This window comes from Dermacentor silvarum, chromosome 1 (genome assembly GCF_013339745.2).
Source record: "Dermacentor silvarum isolate Dsil-2018 chromosome 1, BIME_Dsil_1.4, whole genome shotgun sequence".
NCBI classification, from domain to species: Eukaryota; Metazoa; Arthropoda; class Arachnida; order Ixodida; family Ixodidae; genus Dermacentor; species Dermacentor silvarum.
Window position 1 is genome coordinate 343,387,718 of NC_051154.1, and position 23,766 is coordinate 343,411,483.

General features: G+C 44.4%; 1 long non-coding RNA gene across 1 annotated transcript; it reads right to left on the reverse strand.

Annotated features, from left to right (window-relative positions):
• Positions 1-16,547: 16,547 nt before the first annotated feature.
• On the reverse strand, positions 16,548-21,951 carry LOC119444358 (uncharacterized). Its single transcript, XR_007465015.1, has 3 exons — positions 21,838-21,951; positions 17,819-17,920; positions 16,548-16,744 (listed from the first exon to the last, which is right to left on the reverse strand). It is a non-coding gene; the product is annotated as an uncharacterized LOC119444358 (long non-coding RNA).
• Positions 21,952-23,766: the final 1,815 nt, after the last annotated feature.

The window sequence follows — 23,766 nt, forward strand, 5'->3', positions numbered from 1 at the left end:
TACATTTATGCATGAAATATAGGATAAGCATAACATGTTTTTCTCGGAAATCAGACTTGAGACTACTTTATGTTGTTTACACCCCCAGAAATAAGCCGAAGAACGCAGCCACCTGCTTTTTTCTTTTCTTTAATATAAGCAAATTCTTCGGTTTTACGTGGCAAAACCATGATATGATTAAGGCACCCGGTTTATATAGTTGTTGCGCCCTGGGGTTCTTTAATGTGCACCTAAATAGAAGCACACGAGTCTTTTTCCATTTTGTTCCCATCGAATTTCGTGACCTGGATTGAACCCGCGAGCTCAAGACTGTATCCACTATACTATATAGCTACTAATTAGGCTACCGCGCAGGCTTTCGTTTCTTTTTCTTTTCTTTTTTTGAAGTATCGACTGGAAAAAAAATTCCACGTACGGCTTACGGCCAAAGATTAGCATATAGAATGGCCGCTTTAGGCTATGGGAGCAAATATCTTTGTACACATTTTTATATTATTTTCTAATAAAATTCCGCTTTGATTTGATTTAATTAACTCAAACCGTTTTCGGTGCTCGAGGTCCGACTGCAATAAATGATCCCGTACCAATTACTCCGCATTCTGTTATGAATTTGAATGAAATGTTGTGCTGCAGCTTTTTTTTTTTTCTATAACAATACTTCTCGTAAAGAGGACAAGGTGCTGGTTGGGGCAGCTATGTTTTATTTGTTTGAAGCGGCAAGCAGGAAGGTTGCATATGTTTCTCCTTCTGTGTTTCGCGGGACCTACTGATGAAAAACTTTATGCGCAACAATACACACGAGAGATACATGCTGCTTGAAGAACAAGAAAAATATTTTTTCTCCAAAGGGAACCGTACAATAACATAGTACAATGAAAGCCGACACTGTGGCCGCAATGCACGCGCAATCACCAAGCGGTATTAAAAAATAAAAAACAAGTTAAGAGAAAGAAAGTAATTTATTCTTAAGGCATAAATACATGTCATATCCAATTATGAACCCCATTTGAGCGGTCTGAACGCAAATACCAGCGCGCGAAGTAGTATGAATGACCCTGCCGAGCAGTATCGCCAGCAGTTTCCAACGGCGCGACATTGATACGGCCCAATCCACTTCGACCGCAGCGCCGCCCCAGTTTTTTTCCACGTCGGGTGCCTCACTGCAAAGCATGCGCCGCCCCAGCCGCTCGTCCCACTCGACTATATTCTAGTACACTTTAGTTACAGGTGTATACAGACACTAGACACATATCAGTTTGTCCCACACGACGTACGCGTAATCAAGGCTTACTCACAAAAAAAATTCCAAAAAAGCGAAACCAGTACCCGGCGACAAAATGTAAAAATGGCCGGGCAGTTATAAAAACCACAGCAGATATATGTATAATCACTTCATGTAATCACATAATCATGGGTACTAAAAAAAGTACAAGCTGCGCACGAGTGTACAAAATGAACATGAGTGCTGTCTTCTGCCCTTTATGTGTGTGTGTGTGCGTGTGCGTGTGCGTGTGCGTGTGCGTGCGCGTGTGCGTGTGCGTGCGCGTGCGCGTGCGCGTGCGCGTGCGCGTGCGCGTGCGCGTGCGCGTGCGTGTGCGTGTGCGCGTGCGCGTGTGCGCGTGCGCGCGTGCGCGTGTGCGCGTGCGCGTGCGCGTGTGCGCGTGCGCGTGCGTGTGCGCGTGCGTGCGCGTGTGTGTGTGTGTGTGCGCGTGTGTGTGTGTGTGCGCGTGTGTGTGTGCGCGTGTGTGTGTGCGTGTGCGCGTGTGTGTGCGCGCGCGCGCGCGCATATATATATATATATATATATATATATATATATATATATACCATACGGAATTTTAAAATATTGGATGTGGCATATAGCATAACTGGTCATTAAACTGAATTGCTAAAGGAGGCGGACATTACTAGCACGAGAAAACATAATGTATACTTGACTAATTCCAAAGAATTTACTCATTAATCTTTTGAATTACTTTACAGCACAAATTGCAATTTACGAATATAGCTGGTGAGCTTGCGAGGCTTATCCACTTGGAATGAACTTCATGAATGACACCAATTTCGAGATATGCGCTACCAAACTCGCCGTAAAATGCACTGTTCCACCTAATTTTTTAAACAAAACTATCTTTTATGCATTGGGGCACAAAAGTAATTTGAATGCCCATGTATTTCTCCCACGTAAATTTGGGAAATATCATCTCCAAACTGGTGTCACCATAGAGATTCATTTCAAGTGGATACCTCTTGCAAACTCACCGGCTACAATTCGTAAATTGCAATATGTACCGTAAAGTAGTTATTTAAGACATTAATTGGTGAATTCTTTAGTTAGTAGAATGTGTGTTTTGATTTATTGAGCTAGAAACGTCCGACTCTTCGAATAATACAGCTGAAGGGCAAGAATTATGCTATCTGCCACAGGCGATTTTAAACAATTCCGAAAATCTTACAAATTATCACCTCGTTAGCCCGTATAACTTATAAATAGCCTGTCATATTGAAGCTAGAAAACAGGCTACTCAGGTAACTCTTTAGCAAATATAATTAACAATTTTCGAGCCTGATTTTGCAAGTTTCGAACGTTGGAAAATAATATTTTTTCGAGCTTTGAGGTCGCAAAACCTGACAATAACCAGTCTGCACTTATTTTTCTGGTAAGGTCCACCAAAACGGTGTGCCTGCTGTATTGCATCTGTGGTTAAATTCCTGTCAATGTGCCATGTTAGTAGGCTGATAATCGTCAGTTTTCTTCCATGATTCATTTTTGTCCGCTACTCACACATACACAAAAAGAAAAACGAGGTTGTTGCGGCGCAATCGGTCCTCAAGGTCGTTGAGGCAAAAAATGAATATTGTTGTTCTGCAGCGTAACATCGGATATCAATTTTTGCTCGACATGAACTGCATTTTCTACGTTGTCAATGACACCAATTCTGGCCTCTAACTTTTCCCAACCAGGGCAAAGTTTTCTACAAGTAATTTGTGTCACCTTTGATGTCATATATGCCAGACAGCAGATCCACTTGTCCCTTAGTTAGGACACTCGTTTGGCATTTGAAATCTTGTAAATGCCGTAAAATTTTATTTTGGCAACTATTGTTAGGGTCACAATTGGTCTGAAGCAATGGGTATCTGCCGAGTTCAGAAGTCGCTAAATATTACCTATAGAGAGTAACAAACAGAGGTACAGTCGTCATCAATATGAAAGAGAACTTGTCACAAAAGAGCGCATAATCAAAGCACGCACCGCATGTCACGCAAGCCAGCGAAAAAACACGCCGGCCCTGTGGGGACTTCAACAGAGGGGGAGAGCACATACGCCTCAACAGCTGGCGCGAAAAACGGAGTCTAGAAGCATCTGCAAGTCACGCGAAGGCGACGATAACAAGAGGGTGATTCCACGAGAGATCAACACGGGTCCAAAAATTCATATTTTAGATTTCATTCAATATTTTATATTCTGTGCGCATATCACTCGGTAGTACGAAAGTGAACTTGCCTTCTTTGACAAATAGATACTTTAGGAGAAAAAAAATATAGAAGTTCTTTAGGTAGCAGGCGCCATTTTCATGCACCGGGCATTCTTGCAAATTCACATCAATGTGAAATACAAAATATTATGGCTACAAAGAATGCATTTTCTTCTGTAAAACTTATACGTAAAGAAGAGTCAGCAAGCGTTGTTTGAGGCTTATGTGCAAACCAGAAGTGTTTTAAAAAAATTCTTAATTTGCTACACTTTTCGAAATTTGCTATATTTACGAATTTTTATCTAGTAAACTAATGCATGTAGCCTTTTGAAATTTGGTGGGCGATAACACCTTAACCTATTCAACGATTTTGCTGAATATTGTTGTGGTAGCGCAAATTTCCATTTTTACAGTTTGCCTCAAATGGAGGCAAACTGTGTTTTGTCGAAAATGAACACTATTTAAAAATAAAAATAAAAAAAACCCATCGTTAATTTTTCTCAAAATTTCGTAAACAGCTGTCCACAGACACTGGAAAAAGAACATTAAAAACACCTTGCATTATTTTGTTTTTAATGACAACATATGTGGTAGAAATGAGAGCTTCGCCGAGATGCAGCAAGGTGCTAAGAAATATGGAAATCTGAGTAAAAACAACGTCCATTAGCCTCTGACTTGCCTAAACTTGGCCATGATTGCGACAAAAGGGTAATTTTACCCTTATGGTTAATACTTATGCATAAAATACTGTTTAGTACAATACACATTCTCTTGAATGTGAGTAAAGATACATCAACGGAGCAACATTTACATGGCTCATTTTATTTAACAAGTGTGCGTAGATTGCAGCGTATATAATTGCAGATTTAGTGTTAAACTCCCTGTGCATGTACACAAGTAACAAAATTTACGGCAGGTAAAAGTCTCTAAAAAATGTTGTACTTGCCATGGTTTGCGGAACTAGTTCTTACTTTATGAAACAGCGTAGTTTCTGCGTGGCGAATTCATTAAACTACTCCTGGATGGTGAGGTGATATTCAAAGTGCTAAAACCACTCCTGGATGGTGACGTGATATTCAAAGTGCTGAGAAGTCTTTATATAAGGCATGATTCATTGGCACTCTTAATTTAATATGCTGCATCATTGCCTCAAGTCCAACATGTGGCGGTATCCACTGAAACTTCAGAATGAAATGCCTATTGCTGAGCTCCTTAGCTAACATCAATGACTGTCGGCCGAACTTGCTGCCATACAATGCACGGGATAATTGTTGGAGCACCGCTAACAAATCCGAATGGATGATAGCGTGCTGAGAACGCGTCCTCAGTTTACGAAGCACTGCAGTAATGGCGGTTCTTTCCGCATTTTCAATAAGACCAACTGATCCAGAGGGCCAGATCACGCAGATCTAATGAAGCGAATCTAATAAAGCTTGCTCTTAAGAAGAAGCTTTAGCTCGGGCCCAACTCCGATGCCGCCTATTCAAATACATGTAAAATGCTGAAACGATTTTCTGAGATAACCAATGGGCCGATTTTACTTAAATTTGTTGCACATGGTAGAGAAAGGTAAATTCTAGTGACTGTCGGACGCGAAATGTCGATTTCTGGCTTGCATTATTTAACTGGAATTTTCAAGAATTAGTAAGCTTGAAAAAAATAGAGGCACAAAGTTTACAAATTCGTAGCTCTGCACCTATATAAAAGATATCGCAGACCTGTGAACGGCATCTATTAGAGCATTCAAAGCAGACAAATTTCGTATGCCAATTTATTTCTTACATGAATTTGTTACATTGTTTACAAGGATTTTGCACAAGTTCTACACACAAAATAGTAGTCTATTTTAAAGCCATGTAAAATATAGCAATTTTGTCCGCTTTAGATTTACTGTTCGGTGCAGTTTATAAGATTGTGATATCATGTTTCATTGCTGAGTTAGAGTTGTAAATTTGATAGTTTCGTTTTCTGAAGCTCCGCTATTTTGTCAATTTTATTAAACAGTTGACGACTTAAATAAAAAAGATCACAACCAACAGTCACTAGAGTTTCACTTTTCTTTGAACTGCAACAAACGTCATCAAATGTGGTGGAGTGGTTGCCGAGAAAAACGAATTCTCGTTTTAAATGTACTTAGATAGGAGCACCCAAGCTAAGGCTTCCTCTTAAGGCGGCAGCCACACCGCCAGCAACTTTCAACGCATTTCGCTTTACCACCGGTTTGCCACCGTCTCCCACAGACCCACTCCCCATTCTACTACACTCTACCAACTCGTTCAAAAGAGACGATTTTTAGAAGAGCATCATCTGAAAGCGCTAACAAAATATAGGCGCAAATGATGGCCCAGTAGCACCATTTACATCAGAAAGTTAGGCATTCGAGAACTGCGTGCTTCCAATCATAATAATAGTTTACCAAAACTGCCCTTTTGTCGCAATCATGGCCAAGTTTAGGCAAGTCAGAGGCTAATAGACGTTTTTTTTACCCCAATGTCCCTATTTCTTAGCACCTTGCTGCATCCCAGCGAAGCTCTCATTTCTACCACATATATTGTCATTAAAAACAAAATAATGCAAGATGTTTTTTAATGTTCTTTTTCCAGTGTGTGTGGACAGCTGTTTACAAAATTTTGAGAAAAATTAACAATGGGTTTTTTATTTTGATTTTTAAATAGTGTTCACTTTCGTCAAAACTTCACATTTGAGGCAAACTGTAAAAATGGAAATTTGTGCTACTACAACAATATTCAGCAAAATCGTTGAACAGGTTATGGTCTCATAGCGCACCAATTTCAAAAGGCTACATGCATTAGTTTACTAGATAAAAATTGGTAAATATAGCAAATTTCGAAAAGTGTAGCAAATTAAGAATTTTTTCTATAACACTTCCGTTTTGCACAGAAGCCTCAAACAACGCTTACTGACTCTTCTTTAAGTATACGTTTTACAGAAGAAAATGCATCCTTTGTAGCCATAATATTTTGTATTTCACATTGTTCTGAATTTGCAAGAATGCCCAGTGCATGAAAATGGTGCCTGCAAACTGAAGAACTTCAATATTTTTTTTCTCCTAGAGTATCCATTTGTCAAAGAAGGCAAGTTCACTTTCGCACTACCGAGTGACATGCGCACAAAATATAAAATATTGAATGAAATCTAAAATATGAATTTTTGGACCCGCGTTGATCTCTCGTGGAATCACCCAAGAGAGAGAGCGCGGGTGCTGAGACACCGTCTCACCCGACGAGCCGGGAGAGAGAGAGATTGCTACAGCCCGAGCGTGCGCCAGCAGGGTCAGGTACCAACACCCCCCCCCCCCTCGATGACGCTCCAACGGTGACGGTCGAATATGCGAGAATTGAGTAGAAGATTCCCAGGCTTTAGCCATGCTACGGGATCAGGACTCCGATTGGAACGTTCGAGAATGCCTGTGGAAGCTATAAAAACGCCGTGCGGGAATCAGAAGGGGGACCAGACCGCGCCGATGAAGAGATGTAACGTGAAGACTGACCGTCTGCGAAAGAAGGGGATTCCCCGGCAAGCTAGTAGACGAGTTCATCAAGCGTCTGCATTTCCGGAAGAAGTTCGTTCTTCGAGATTTGCCTCGAGCTACGCCGAGATCGTCCGACTCAAAACCAGCACGGGTGAATAAGATTGGACACTTAGTGTTCCTATTCGTTTTGTACTTTACGTGTTGGACTCTTAGTGCTTGTCATTAATTATTTTACTGTGTTTTGTGAATACTCAACTGAATTGTATTGTGATGTGTCTAGCCTAATTGTACACGTGTGTGTGTAACTGCACTGTGTGAAGAATATATTTTGTTGTGTTTTGACAACTCTAGGCTCTGACTCGGTCTTTGGACAGCAACCGGCGTTCGCTGGCGCACCAGAGGGCCCATTCTTAGTAGTCCTTGCTTTCACGGGATTATTTTCGGAAGCTGAAAAGTCGGCTTTGGAATTTGGTCCGGTGTTTGTGCCTCGTTCAAGGGGTCTGTGACAGAACCCTCCATAAAAATTTTCAATTAAGCTAAAAGTTCATAAGGAGAACATATTAAGCATTTAGATTTGAACCTATGTATAACGAGTTATTGTAGTTTAAAAAAATCGATGTTCCCTTTCATATTGATGACAATAACAATTTCTGGGCGCTATGGATGAGTGGTATGAATATTTTTGAGCCTATACGAAATATAGGAGAACGTCCACAATGAAGTTCACGACGCAAGCTGTAGCTTCAGCATGTGATTATCGGGTTGTTCAGGATGCTAAACCCATATATCTTGTGGCACCTTATGCAGACCAGCTACACCATAAGCTAAAGGTAGACTGCAGTTATGTCTAGCATAGTGTTACTGTATGCCGCTTTCGACAATGACTAAAGGGATACAGAATAGGCTGATCACAACCTTAAAAAAAGCCAACAGATAATGAAGTGGAGGAAAGCATTGTGGTAGTTATCTGTAATTTTAAATGAAATGTATAAAATGATAAATTAAATGGAAATGAAAGTGCACGAAAAAACAACATGCCTCCAGTGGACACCGAACCAACGAGGGTATATACTTAGACATTTGGAGTGGAGGTGTCTCTCCAAAAGTGAAGCCGGTCGCCACCATCTTGCTAAAGAGGCAAGAAGCCTCACTTTGCAGAATTTGATTTGTCTGACAAAAGCCATTTTCAATGTCTTGCAAACAACTTGTATTCTGTGTGCTCGATATAAAGGGCTTTCAGTCAAGTCTAGTTTGCAGGCAGTGAATTTCCCAACACAGAGAAGTGAGACCTGCATTTCAACATGCAAATTGTTCACTGTAACTAATTTTTGCAAAAAAGGTGGCAGTTCATAAAAATAATGTCTATTCCATCCTCATGAAAATTAAGTCCTTTACAGTAAATACTGTGGGGATGGAGGTGCACCCCGGTGCTTTTGTGCGGGCATTCACCTTTTCTGTCGTTCCTACACCTCTCCCTTTCAACTTGCGACAACTATTGGAGTAGCCTTGGTGACAGACCTGTTTGCAGCAGTAGTGCTCGCGCTGGTGGCAGCGGTGCGACTAATCGTGATCAGCAGAGTGAGCGTGAGCGGGCTTAGCACGTACATAGCTGGTGTTGCTCCTTCTCCAGATGCTAAGCCAAACAGTGGTGCCCAATGTTCGCGCGTGTTCCTACCAGCCCTCCTACGCTAAGCCGCACTTATCAGAGGGCCAAACTGATGGAGATTGCCTGAGCTCACACAAGTGGGCCCATTTATTGCGAGAGCAAGCAGCATAACCACGGCGACTTTTCTTAGCAGCGTGTTGCGGGAAGCCATACCCCTGCAGCGACATGATACCGGTGCCCCTTTCTGTATTTTTTGCTCTTGGCGAGGGAGCCCTTTGATTCCCGTGCCGGCCGGGGACCGGGCATTTATGCCCTGCTGGGTGTCACCAGAGACAAATAAAAGTTTCTACTAACTTAGGGCAATACAGTCGAACCCCGCTGATACGTTTTTCACGGGACCGTAAAAAAAAACGTAAGAGCCGGGAAAAAGGAAAAATTGAGAAAGGGGAGTAGTGTTGAACTGCACACAATATTATTTTCATTATTACGTCTGAAAAAAAGTTGTAGTTTCGGCCGACAGCCAAAGTATCGATTGCGATAGCAAATTAGTAGACAGCTATACAAAGTAAGAATAGTAGTTTTATTAGAAAGTTTTAGTTTCACGTACGTGGATGCTTTGCATACGCAAACGTGAGAACTCTGCGTATGTTCCGCAGCACGCGTCCGCTACGTTTATAGTTTCACGTACGCAGAAGCAGCGCCAGAAGTCCCTGCGTGGAGCCCTCGCATACATACGATGCTTTACCGTCTATCTATTTGTGCTACACACAACTGAAGCAGCAAGGTGCAGAGGCTTTTGCTGTCCTTGTCAGCGTACTGCGTGAGCAGGAGGTCTGCGCGGTCGTGCACAGTTCGAGCACTGAACACTTTTGCCCTGGCCGCCGACAGCCGCACGGCGATTTCAGTCCATCTCATTGGATGCCGCATCATGTCTTCGAATGGGTTGCACTCTCGAACATCACGAAGTAGATCTAAGTCGTCACTTTTTGAAAATCTTAGGCGCGGAGCACTGCTCGGAGCGTTCGCTTGGTCTGCCGCCATCTTGAAAGCTGCTCGCTTGGTCTGCCGCCATCTTGAAAGCTGCTGTCTCTCGATAGTTTCGTAACTCGCGAGAGCGCCCCGTCGGACCGCCACGTACGTAGAGCACGCAACTCAAGCACGAAGCTTTCACGCGTGTCCGCAAGACGCGCGGGCGGCCTCCACGTTCTGCGCATGCGCATTTCAGTCACGTAGGAGCTCCACGTACGCGAACTCTTCCACGTACGTGAAACTAAAACTCTCTATTGTCCGTATAAACTTGTAAACATTCGCTTATTAACTATATTAACAAGCACGGCATCAGCGACCACAGGCAAACATGAACACATCACATTCGAGTCCACACTGTCAAACGCTGGCGTGAGGAATTTAAGCGCCGCTGCAGAAGCAAGCGAAGTGACCTTCATGCTGTTGTCTATCGCTTCAACGCAAACTGAGCGCCGAGAACACACAGCACACACAACGCTGCGAGCCGCCCCCGCACCTACACTGCGTGGACTCTGCCCCCAACATAGATCGCTTTCAAGATGCGGCCCGCGTGACCACGCGCTGCCACGCAGCCGCGCAGTATGCAGTTGATGCCAGAGTACAGTACAACGCCGCCCACTATCCCTCCCCCCTCGCCGGTGCCTCGAGTGCAATGGAAGAAGGTGCGCTTCCTCCCTGCTTTTCTTTCTTTCGCGTGCGAGATTTAGACGCAGTCGTCGGCCCCCCTGGCACGCTTTCACTCGCACATACAGCATACGGCGCGCAGCGACGGCGTTATCGCCTTTGGAATCCATACGGAAAATCTATGAGCCAAAACCAATTTTAGGGCCACAAGGCGTCATAGACACCCTCTTCAGATAGGAAATACCGGTCTCAAGGGCCATACTTTTGCAGGCGGAAACCGAAAATACGTCAGAAGTGTCACCCCTGGCACTTTGGACGGCCAATGCCATCGTCAAACAACCAAGCCAAACGACATGAAAAGTCAAAATGGCCGCTCGGGCCGGCGCGGGATGGCGGTTCGCAACGTATGATGGGGGAGCGGTCCCACAGTTGCGACGTAACAGCGGGTTTACCAATGGATTGGGTTCTATGGGAGCTGTGCCGAGACCGGCTGAAAACAACGTAACAGCCGGGAAAACGCAGCACACAGTAACGTAACAGCGGGGTTCTACTGTACTGTGTTTTCTTGGGTGTATAGCGGTCGGTGGCCCCTTTTACGACTTGAGCGCATACACAGCGGCGCACTAGATTACGATAGGCAATGGCTGTGTGATGTGTTTTGTTGTCACTGATCTCGGGGGCGTGCGGCTGTTATGAGAGATGGATAGGGAAGACGCATGGCGACACAGCAAGCAGATTTTATTTACACGCGAACTCAAAACCAAAAAGCCTCAAACCGAAAATCAAGCTACACACTGAACTAAAACACAATGAATAAATAAATGCCAACAAATGTACAACCTAATGAAGACACTAAAATACACACTAAACATCTCTTTAACTACGCCTACACTAATTCTGGGCGTTTCCCACGCGAACGTCTGGCAACTCTGGCCTACTACGAGAATGTATCGTCCTTACTCAGTTCGCCCTCGTCGCTCGTATTCTCCCGGCGAAAATCTCGTTGGGCCTTTCTTGAAGTCGTTGCTTTTCGCCGACTGTCGCATAGTCGTGGCTGCCTTGCAGTCGGTACGTTCACCCGCTCATCTTCGGAGCCTGTTTGACCCGGTCGCTGTTGCTGACGTGGCCGGGAGAGGTGACGGGTTAGGCCTAGCGACGTCCTCGGCCGCTGCTTCCGTCTCGCTCCTTTCCCGAGTGCCGACGTGGCGTTCCGGGGATCATCGCACGTGCCGGTCTGCCGTAGAAGGGGGAGCCTCTCTGGGGTGCCTGTCCTGCCGTGAGAAGCTGCAGCTCGTCCAGGAGCCTCGCCCGAACTTGCCGAGGTCGACGGCCACACCGTGGACGGCCAACGTCACGGACTCGGCCAGACCCCCAAGTCTCCCGTCGCCAGAGCGGTGCTGGCGATGCGACCTTCCTGGCCCGGAACCACGTCGATAATGCTGACAACGCCGTTTCTCCTTCGATCACGCCTCGGGTCACGCGCCTCGCGCGCTCGCGCCGTTCAGAACGCTCCGCTCACATCGTCCTCGTCTTCTTTTATTTCGCCTCCGGCCACTTACTCATGACATGGCTCCCCTCTTCAAGAGTTTTTTTCCAAAAAACTGCTTTCTCTTGTCCTCAATTTTCCTGCTGGACTCTTCTTCTGAGGCTTGCGGACTTCACTTGTGCTCGCGGCTCGCTTGTCACCACAACATTTTCGCGCACATTTCACCTTTCACCGCACACTGCACTGCAATGGTCTTTTCGTAATGTTCATTGTCCCAAAACACTCTACATGAATAAACTTGCTATTTACACACGTTTGTAAAAGTTGACAATTCCAGTGTCCGAGGGCATTCCTAATGATAGTCCTTTTGTAGCCTACCAGTTATACCTGTACTATTTTTCCGCCTTTTTCGGAGCTCCCACGCTTCCCTACGTACGGCCTGCTTCTTCCTCTTTCCTCCTCTAGCACATTTCTTGGGCGGTTTGGAATGTCCCTGCCTTAACTCTGGCCTCTTAATCCTTTTCCTTGACGTCCGCCTCTTCTCATGCATCTGCATTTTAATACGGTGTTTTCTTTTCCATCTACTGGGAGTTTTCTTTCTACCTCCATGCTTTGAGCGTTTTAGGCGACTAGCGCATCTATCCTCCCTCTTATTTCTTTCGGAGTTTGGCTGATTCCTCATTTCTGATGCCTCTTGATCCCTGGTTTCATTCTCTATTACAAACTCACTATCGTTCTGAGGTGCAGCCACTTCTTTCTCTGCTGTGATCTGCTCCTTGCTTACGCAAATTTTCATCGGGATGTCAGTCATTCTCTTATCCTGCTCACTATGAGTCAAAGTCTCTTCAGTGGTGAGCTGCTTCTCAACGCCGTCACGGGCGCTATCTACTCTGTCTGCGTCTTCTGACGCCCCTCTGCTTTCAGGTTGCTCTATTCCGCTAGTGGGTCTACTGTCTATCTTTAAATCATCCTCACTCGATTTCCTTAATGCCTGTAACTGCTCTCGCAGCATTTGGATCTCTCTCTCCTGGAGCTGCTTTCTCTCTTCATAAGCTTTAGTAACTGCAGCAAGTTCTGATAATCGAGCGGCCTCTACGCGCTTCCTTTCCTTCTCGATTAATTTGAGGCCCTGCTCCTTGTTGAGCTTCTGTTCGCGAATAGTGGCCGATATCGCCTCCCAATCCATCTCTGCAACTCCCGAGTATCAGTGACTGGGCTGGATAGAATCCGGGAACGGATCCTGGCAAGCTCGCCAATTGTGATGTTTTTTGTTGTCACTGATCTCGGGGGCGTGCGGCTGTTATGAGAGATGGATAGGGAAGACGCATGGCGACACAGCAAGCAGATTTTATTTACACGCGAACTCAAAACCAAAAAGCCTCAAACCGAAAATCAAGCTACACACTGAACTAAAACACAATGAATAAATAAATGCCAACAAATGTACAACCTAATGAAGACACTAAAATACACACTAAACATCTCTTTAACTACGCCTACACTAATTCTGGGCGTTTCCCACGCGAACGTCTGGCAACTCTGGCCTACTACGAGAATGTATCGTCCTTACTCAGTTCGCCCTCGTCGCTCGTATTCTCCCGGCGAAAATCTCGTTGGGCCTTTCTTGAAGTCGTTGCTTTTCGCCGACTGTCGCATAGTCGTGGCTGCCTTGCAGTCGGTACGTTCACCCGCTCATCTTCGGAGCCTGTTTGACCCGGTCGCTGTTGCTGACGTGGCCGGGAGAGGTGACGGGTTAGGCCTAGCGACGTCCTCGGCCGCTGCTTCCGTCTCGCTCCTTTCCCGAGTGCCGACGTGGCGTTCCGGGGATCATCGCACGTGCCGGTCTGCCGTAGAAGGGGGAGCCTCTCTGGGGTGCCTGGTCCTGCCGTGAGAAGCTGCAGCTCGTCCAGGAGCCTCGCCCGAACTTGCCGAGGTCGACGGCCACACCGTGGACGGCCAACGTCACGGACTCGGCCAGACCCCCAAGTCTCCCGTCGCCAGAGCGGTGCTGGCGATGCGACCTTCCTGGCCCGGAACCACGTCGATAATGCTCAGACAACGCCGTTTCTCCTTCGATCACGCCTCGGGTCACGCGCCTCGCGCGCTCGCGCCGTTCAGAACGCTCCGCTCACATCGTCCTCGTCTTCTTTTATTTCGCCTCCGGCCACTTACTCATGACAGGCTGACATGGCCCAGTGGCTTGCTAAGCCGGAACCCATGGTGGTCGGTACTCCTGTGAGATATGAGACCGCCACAATACCCAATGCTATATGCAATATAAATTTCTACCCAGAAAGAAGCACACATAAGTCTTGGCCTCATCACAGTGGGTGAAGCGGGCATACTTAGAAAGGCTCAATTTTTTTCAAATGTGCCAGCGAAATTCCCTCAACTACAGTGAAACCTGGTTATAACAAACAGGCTTATGTGCTAAAAATAGCTCAATGCATCAAGTAATTAGATACTATACCTAAACTTCTCTACAATGAACTTAAATGAACTTTTGTTGTGCGTTGATTATATACAGATTTTTTATTTTAAGTGCGAAAAAGAAGCAAAAAAGGAATCCATTTATTGAAAACTCTACATGAAGCAGGAAGCATTTTTTGCCTGTATCTTTTTTTTCCTGTTTTTCAGTGTCACTAAAGACGGCATGATTGTGTAGATGTGCTCCAGTCTAATAATAATAAAAAAAGCATGACAACAAAATAATAAAGTACTGCCCTCTCCTAACACTGCATTCGTGGTTTGCAGGCGGCTTTATGGTGCTTGCAGCGGAACACCCGAGTTCTCTATATCCAATGTTCAGTTCACTATGAGGGAGTTATTTTACATGAGCATCTCTCAGTAAGTTTCGCATGTTCAACATAGAGAATGATTCATTTTATTCAGGATTTTTATATATAGGCTTGACTACATAAACTCAGACTACTGAGCTCAGTGAAAGCAGATGACTTAGAAACTAATATTTCATCTCGACAACAGGAGTGTAAGCGTGAGCTGGAGGCTTCACTCCCTTCAATAGCGTGAGTCATGAGGTGAGCATCGCGACGCTGGGAGGCCTTTTCAACACGCAGCTGCAGGCCACCGGCCAGGGCCAGGATGGGCACAATGGCCACCGGGGCCAGTTTCCAGGCAAAGGCCAATGCCAAGCTCGTTCCAAGCGTTATGAGTGCTGTGAACATTACTGCCAGGCAGTAGCCTGCTAATGCACAATGTACCAACAGTGTCACTTCCGCTAAGGCGGCAAATAAAGGCTACAATGATGACCAATGTCGACACTGTGAGTACAATTACCCATAAATACACCAATGATCAGAAATTGTGCAGACAACTATCGCATAATGACAGATCTGCATACTGATAAATCTGAATAGACACGGTGGAGTTCAGGAACAAATTACTATATTCTTGCATGTGCATGCACAAAAAAATGTCACAGTTTCGCCCTAAGGGCGAAGCAATGAATGCGATAGCAACACAGCAATGTCGTACGAAGTAAGGTGAGCGGCTTTGGTAGTAATATGAATTGTAGTAAACATGAGCTGATTAAGTAAGCAGGTGTGCTGCGGCGTAAGTAGACCGACATGAAGAGAGACTCGATGACCACGAGAAGGCGCGTGTGAAACGGTGATGTTGATGAGAAGCGCTTCCCGTGGGCAGCGCGTGCGAAGGGACACACCTGTAGCGCTGCACTGCCGATCCGGGCAGCATTGCATGTGTAGCGTGCGTTGGAAAATGTGGCCTGACTATTACTAACTGAATGAACAAGCGTGGTGTGAGCGCGCACAAACAAACATGAATAGATCACACTGAATGACTGCAGACAACGACCGTCAAAACTCTGGCAGCAAGCGGATACGCCGCAGCGGCAAAGGTACGTGCGGTCTATTGCTTCAACGGAAACTGAGCGGCGAATGCAAGGCACATAACGGTCAGAGCCGTGTGGAAATAAGAGACGGTGCGAGCGAGCGACGAGCGCAGTTGTTGGCAGAGTGGAAGTGCGCCTCCCCCGCTCCCTCCAGCGCTGGCTTCCCGCTTCCTTGCTTGCGCGTGGGAGATTGAGTGCGTTCGCTGTGATAGCGCGCATCCCCGCACGCTTCTGCTCGGGCATACGGCACGCGGCGCAGATTTTATCTATAGGGAACCTCACGGCGACGGCAGACAGTCGGTTGAAGTGTCCATATAATTGCTATCGCAATAAAATTTAAGAAATTTAGGTAAAAAGTGTATGTTGGTTTAGCGTGACTTGTTTCAAGTGCGGCTTCACTGTACTGCAAATCATACTGCAGTGAAGCCCCACTGCTATTCAATAGGGAGAAATGGTGACAGTGGTGATCACCGAACATACAAAACAGGGTTACTTCCAGAGTTTTGGTTTTGTGCTAAAAATTGTGATGAATTGTTTGTAAAGCCACTAAAATGATCTTGTATTGTTTGCGCAGCTGATATGCACAGATTTTTTCCTCTTTTCTGAGCGTTGTGGAGGCCAGATTTCTCAACAGAAAAAGCACACAAATTTAAAAAGATGATCTTGAAGAAAATCATACAGCAAGATATGTTAAACTCTTTACTTGAATTAGCTCTCAGATTCTCTATGCACAATACTACACCTACTAGTGTTACCTAGTGATTTAGAATTTGCTTTCTTTCATAAACCTGAATGGCCAGGATGTTCAATGTACTGAATGAAATCAAAGTGAACTACCTGAAAATGCAAATGAAACAAATACAAAACGCTTTATAGACTTCAAAAAGGAGACACAACCTATGACAGCTGTTTAATGTGTAAGTGTTCCAGAATGATACAGCCATCACAAAAAAATGCTAGCGCATTTCCTTTTCATAATAAGCAAGACATTCCGTTCCGCTCACAGTTTTAACAGGAATGTCACTCGCTAGCCGAGAGGCCAGTTTGGCAGAGGAATGGGAGTCTTCATCAAACCAGCCCATGTGTTGCCGCAGTATGTTGGCCAACACAGCACCCGCAGGCGGAATGTCAGGTTTTCACCAGCAATGCCTACACCCAGCGTCTGCACAAAGTAAACCACAGTTCAAGTAATAACTCTTGTAACTATGATCAGTTCAATCAAGTTTGTTGGACTATGAACACCATAAGCAAGGGAGAACAACTTGGTATTGCATGACTTATAAAGGTCTATTCCTCTGTACCTGCCATGGGAAGGATACCATGCAATCCTGGTCCGAAAGTGCGACTAACCTAAATGAGTTCAGTTCCCATAGCTTTGCATAAGATCAGAAAAATAATCAAACAGTGTTATGCAAACTAACTGCATTATGACATGCATAAGCAATTTCCTACCTGCTACTACATAATATCAAGCAAGACACAGTTCCTGTTCGTCAGAACTACACACATCTCCATCCCCTGTGCCCAATGCTCGTAAGTCTAGTCTTGGTCTTGCCATCTACCCTGTCCTCACAAATTCTCTGTTATTGATCTAAACTGTGGTGCAGCTATGAAGGAACATAAAGAGAAAAATATTAAGGGTTCAAAATACATGCGATTGTTAAACATCAGGTTCACATCAGTGAAGATTAGCGTGGCTATGAATGATAGCAGAACAAAAGAAAGAAAACGTTATGGGGTTTAATGTCCCAAAGCAACACACATGCTATGAGTGATGCTGTAGTGGGGAGCTCCGAATTAATTTCGACCCCTTGGGGTTCTGCAAAGTACCCAAGTGTGTTGGCCTACCATCGCCATCAGAATGCGGTCGCCATGGCCAAGGATTGAACCCGTGATCACGTGCTCATTCACAGTGGCTATTGCGTTTAGTTTTAGCCAGCGCTGCTCACGACCAAGGTGGTAGACATGGAATCCCCAGGGCTAACCTTGTACAGAAACACCCAACAAAGTGGCTGGTGGGAAGGCATCATGGTAGCCTGATAGGTAGAGCATTGAACACGTAATGCGGAGATGCAGGTTCAGTCTCCTCCTGCAGCAAGTTACACTTTCATTTCCCTTTACCTTATTATTTCCACATTTGTATTAAGCATAACAATTAGCTTTCCCTATGCTTTCTCTGGCATCACTGTCTGTCACTTTGTATGACTGTGGCTACGAACAACAAATGTTGACTTACTCTGAAGAAGTGCCCCAGACCACGAGCAGCTGCCAGGACCAGGAACATCATGGACCAGAAGAAAGCAGTGTCTTGCATATCTTGCCCAACCAGGGTGAATGTCTACAATGTGAGAGCACAATGTTACTAGGTGAGCACTATGGCAAAGGTACTATGGTTAACAAAGCAAGCTGAGAGTGAAGCAAGGTGGGGACAGTTCAAGTGCTGACATCCCATTCCCATTCTTATCTTGTTTTTTTGAAAGCTACATACAAAAAGTATTTCCCCGCCTGCTCAATTCAGAAACCTTTTATAGTGACGTCCTATTTACACTTCTATCTTCATCTGGACTCAGTACACTTCACAAAACAAATGCACAAGATTTTTATTCCTAGTTTTGGAAATACACAATGAAATCTAACAGATATCTATAGATGTACACCCTTGAGCAAAAGTATACGGACCACAGGGTCACCGAAAAAACTGAATTTTTTCGTAATTATTAAGCATAAACTGGAATTAACGGGTACACTGAAAAGTTTGCAATGCCAAGTTTGGACTGCAGTACTCAATTTCAAATTGCATTCATAGGCAGAGGAAAAAAATCGGCTTTATCACACAACCCCTGGTCCGTATACTTTTACGCACGGCTGTACATGTTATTGCAGAGGTTTATGAAAAGTACAAAATGTGTGAAAGATGTTTTTTCTTCCAAGATCTGGCTGTACAATGTGGAATCAAAAAGCTTTGTGGATTGGAACTAATACAGATAGATAAGTTGACTTAATGATTGGTCGATTGATTGATTAATTTGTAAGGTTTAATGGCCCAAAACAACACTGCTTTTGTCTAGGCACTCTAGTCAAAGGGCTCTGGTTTACGTTTGACTGCCTGAGGGTACTTAAAATGCGCAGATAAATTTAAATACATGACCATTCTTGCCTTCTGCTCCCACTGAAATGAGGCCACAGTGGCCAGGAATCAAACCCGCAACCTCCTACTAAGCTGCAGAACGCCATAGACACTGACTCAACATGGCATGTAGAACTTCAGATTGTACAAGTCTGTTTATGGTGCATACATTGGGCAGGAGAGATTTTGCATGTTTTCATCAGCTGATAGAATTTCAATGGTGAATTCCAGTGGCAGAATTGGAGCAGCCGATGGCCTTCATGAGCGAGCACCTCTTTCTGGTGCAATGCCTCCCAATCCATAATGGGAACACAACCTACGCTTCTGGAGCACATAGCGTGAGAGAGGCAGCGGAAGTTCTCTACCGGATTCAGCATTACCCAGAGTACCCTGCACGTGGTCATCTGCTTTCGCTGCCAGTGTCATCAGCCTGTCTATGTTTGGTCTTGCATTTCGAAGTCAGAAGTTTTCAACTTTGATATCTCACCAAGCATTGCCAAACAACATCGTCAATAAAACCGACAAATGTGGGTCTTTTTGCAGGCAGTTTAAACATTCTGTCAAATGTGTGCTCAAAAGTGGCGGTTACAGCATGGCTGTCTGTGTCCAATTTGTCACATGTAACAGACCTTGAGTCGGAGCTGTCACTATTGAGTATCAAAAGAAATGCAGCATGCCACGACAAGGTGTCCATGGCGCCTGTAATCACGATGAAAGCGATGACTACCACAGTGCTACTGAGCACGATGAGCAGGAAACAAACTAAAATGCACACGTGAAGGAAAAACATAATGCGGAGAGTTCTGGTGCACTCTGCCGATTTTCGCAGAGCAGCTTCGACTGCTCCGCGAAGTGATTGCTGCTCGAAATCAGCTCTCAATCTCTCATTTGAACATGAGACTAATTCTGCTATTAGAACACAGTTGCTCCAAAAAGAACACAAAATGTTGCTCAGACTCCGCCATTCAATACATTAAAAGTAAAAATAAAAACAGCATTTACAAAAAAATTATAAAGATTGAAATGCCATCTCTAATGCCTTCTTTTCATTTCCATTATACCTTAAAACTACAAGAAACATGCCATTAGATAACAAATATTTTGCAAGGACACACCACTTCATATTAGCAACAAAACATACCAGTATTTGTGGAGAATAGACGTGCTATTTAAAATATATGTAGTAAAATCTGTGAGGATAAAGCAGTTTCATGCACCTATTATATTGTGCAATGCATGGAAGTCCCACAAAGATTAACTTAAAAATCAGCTCAAAAAATGAACAAACATGCAAGAATTGAATGCATTAACTCACCTTTCTTAATAAATCAGTTGTTATGAAACTTATACGTGAACAGGAAAACCATGCTAAATAATATAATTTTCTTTCATGTAACATTCTGCTTGACTTTTGGGTACAGTCACCAAACGATTATTTGGACACCAATAATTCAGACATGTTTGATTATTTGGACAGCCCAGACTTGATGCATAAAGCCCCATAGACTTAATGTATAAGGACGACCGAAATTTCGGACACTTTACAGCACGCTGTGTGATAATTCAGACTCCGACTGTGCAACCACGTGCTGATATGGCCACCAAGTCAAGCAGAAATAGTGATAATTTCAGTCGTTTTGAGACGTCGCCGGCATAGTTGTCAGCCATGTCGCCAGCACTGCGCGAAATAAAACTAGCAAAGCCTAGTCAATCTAGTATTCGCCAATGAGAATTTGGGGCATGCATTGACTGTATGTTCGTCTATCTGTAGCAACAGCATGACAATGGTCAAGATACGGGCCACAATTTTGTAGCGACAGCTTCTGCTTAATGCTATGCTCCTCTTATCAACTACTGTTCGTGGTTGGCTGATCCTGTTGATAACACATGCGCAGCATCGTTTTGACCACTGACGAAGAGTGAAAAGCGTGAAAAGAAATAGCATAAAAGGCGTTGCTAGAACATCATGGCCACGGCATGTCTTCGCTAAGGGCAAGTGTATGTGCACACAGCAACATGCATATACAAACTTGGGCTACATGATTGAACAATCATTTTTGAAAGATACTTTCATTTTTGCGATATATCGCAAAACTAGCACAAGACACATCAACGGTCGGCAGTGTTTCCACACAGTGATAAGATAATGTACTTGGCACTGTGTTAAGAATGACGTCGCTCGGAGACACCAGCGCTTCTTGCACTAGTCACAGGAAAGATAGCGTGCTTTGCTCTGTGCCAGGAATGTTGTCACTTCTAGATACCGATGAGCCCTGTACTACACCAACTTTGTTAATGTCACTACTGATAACATACTGTTTGATAGTCAGAAAAGCATTTTGCATAAGCATGCATAAAGCTGTAACAAACTGCCTGATATAAGAAGCCCTTCACATGGATAGGTTTGTGGACATGAGTAAACTACCTGTTTCACTGCTGGAAAAAGAAGGAGGGGGGATAGCGTGATTACAGTAAGTACACAATGTATTAGCCTTGTGCGCTTTAGCATAATTCTTGTGTTTGCATGTATCTTTCGGTGTCTGTAGGGGCATACACGCTGCTCGATTTTTCTTATGTATACATTCATACTGAAGTAAGTACATTTATCGTAAAACAAAGTTAACAGGGTGATAAAGTTTATCAGAATGTTAATGCATCCTGATCTTGGAAAATGCAATGCACTGAGTTTGCAATACACAACTACCAAGTTAAGAGAGAAAGACGTTTATTAAATCATAAAAAAATTAAAATGTAGAAGTATGAAAAGGCCTGGGATACCACTGCGCCAAAAAAATCTACTCTACTGTCTTCTACTACTACTTCTCTCTCTCTCTGTTATATTTAAGGAGAGGCCACAACCAAACTGTCCTGCACATTTCTTTGAATTTTTATGTGCATATGCTATTGCTATTTTATGCACATGCTATATGGTAGCTGAACGTCAGGCCGGCGTTCGGCTACCTTCAGGGGTGATACGCTTGGGAAAGGAGCCTGCGCCCTGAATTCCCATCGAAGCCCTCGTGAGCACGGAAAACAAATGACGTGTGACTGTCATGAAAGTGCTGCCAGTAACCAAGTTAAGAGAAACGTCCAGAACATTTCATTTCAAGGAAGTGACATGTACTCACATTGAATATTTCGCTGTAGAATACTGCAAACACAGGCAGGGATGCTCCAACCACAATAGAGGCCAGGGAAACCAGGAAGAACCAGCTGCAGTCGGGCCGAGCTTTTTGCAAAATTTTGCGGGCAGACAAAAGTTCAACGTCTTCCTACACATGAACACAAACCTGTGATATCAGAATTACCACTTTGAGAATTATCAATCAGATAAGAAAATATTTGAAAGAAAGAAATGCAGCCAGGGAGAAGCCAAAAAAGACATTGGAAATTAACATTAGTACAAAGTAAAGAATATGCTCCAACATAATTATTGCAACATGTATTGAAGTGGCATAAATAAGGCAATTAAATGCAGGAAAGTCTCGAAAGCCTAATCTCTGTGTAATTTATCATATTTGTACATGTGCCTAACATTTCAGATCTGAAGCTTAACATCTGTACAAGTGTAACAGTAGCTGTCAGCTGTCAAGCATATAAAATGAAAGTAAAAATGAAGCGAAGACATGCTGTACAATGACACTGCAATAGCCATTCAATATAAACTGCGAAACTTTCACAGGGGAAATGATTTGGCAACATCACCCTATGCATGTGTTGCTCATGCTTTGCTTCCATTATTTTTGAGATTCATTCCTTCAACTGTTCTAGAGCTTCCACTATCTGTCATCACTTGTCTCCTTGTGATTGTCCCATTAGGCATTTTATGCATCCATTGGAGTATTGTTGAATGATTTATCATCTATGAAGACCAAAATACGCAGGATCGGGTCCGACGTAAGAATTTAAGCTGACGGAACGATGACTCACATTCTGGTGTCCAGTCGAACGATACATCCTTTTACAACTTCCTCATTGGTAAAGAGAACCTTGGCTCAGTCGCCGACGTAATACGTCATTGCCGTACCTTTGAGGCTCTCAAACTGCACCGCATAATCCCGAAGTTTGGCCGGCTAGCAAACATAACAACTGTTGCAAGCATTGAAGATGACATCCCATCAGTCGATCTCGCGACGACCATTAGACAGATTGTTAGAGAGGAGTTACGTCGTTGCACGGAATTGAACAATGAGTTCTGTGATAGTCAACATCCGTGCAATCCTCTACCAGCTCCCCTTTCCATCGCTGCAACGACTGTTGAGGAGTACCGCTTGAGAAGGCCAAAGAGAACGCAATAGAACTACCACCGGGAAACCGGCAACGAGCATGCTGAGGGATATGCCCGTTGTTCAGCAATGGCTTACTCAGAGCCACAGACATACCCATCCTACCCGAACATTAGCCGCGAGCCTCCCGTGTGTTATACTTACGGTGTCACAGGACACATCTCCCGATTCTGTCGTCAGCGTCGCTGGGCACCGAGGTAGTATGAGTCACCGCCAACGTCCTATGGCACTGAACGTCCTAACTTCGACAATTTGTGGCCTCCACGCTCCTTTGCTTCGTCGACGACCTTCCCCATCAACAGTTCTTGACGGAATCACCGCAATGACTCGCCCGTTTCAGACCGCAGTCTCACTCCACCGTCTTCACATCAACGTCACTCTCCTTCACTGAGGCGACATTCATTCTCACCACAGCCGCCGGGAAACTAGACTGCGCGGTCGATGAAGGTGAGGTCGCGAGACTCGACACAACATTAATACCTCCACCGGTTACAATGTTAAGAAACAAAGTGGAAGTCATAATTGATGGTATATGTACAATGGCATTGGTGGACACCGGGGCTATGAGATCAGTTCTGAGTCTTTCTTTCAAGAACCGGCTTCGACGCAAAGTGATGTTTTCCTTCGACACGCATGCTAAATTCCGTGGAGTAAACGGCGAAATATTGTGTCCTCTTTGTGTTTGTGCTGTAAATGTGTTATTGGCGGACAAGTGTTATTTAGCCGAGTTTGTGATTTTAGAACGCTGCACGCACGATGTTATATTAGGGA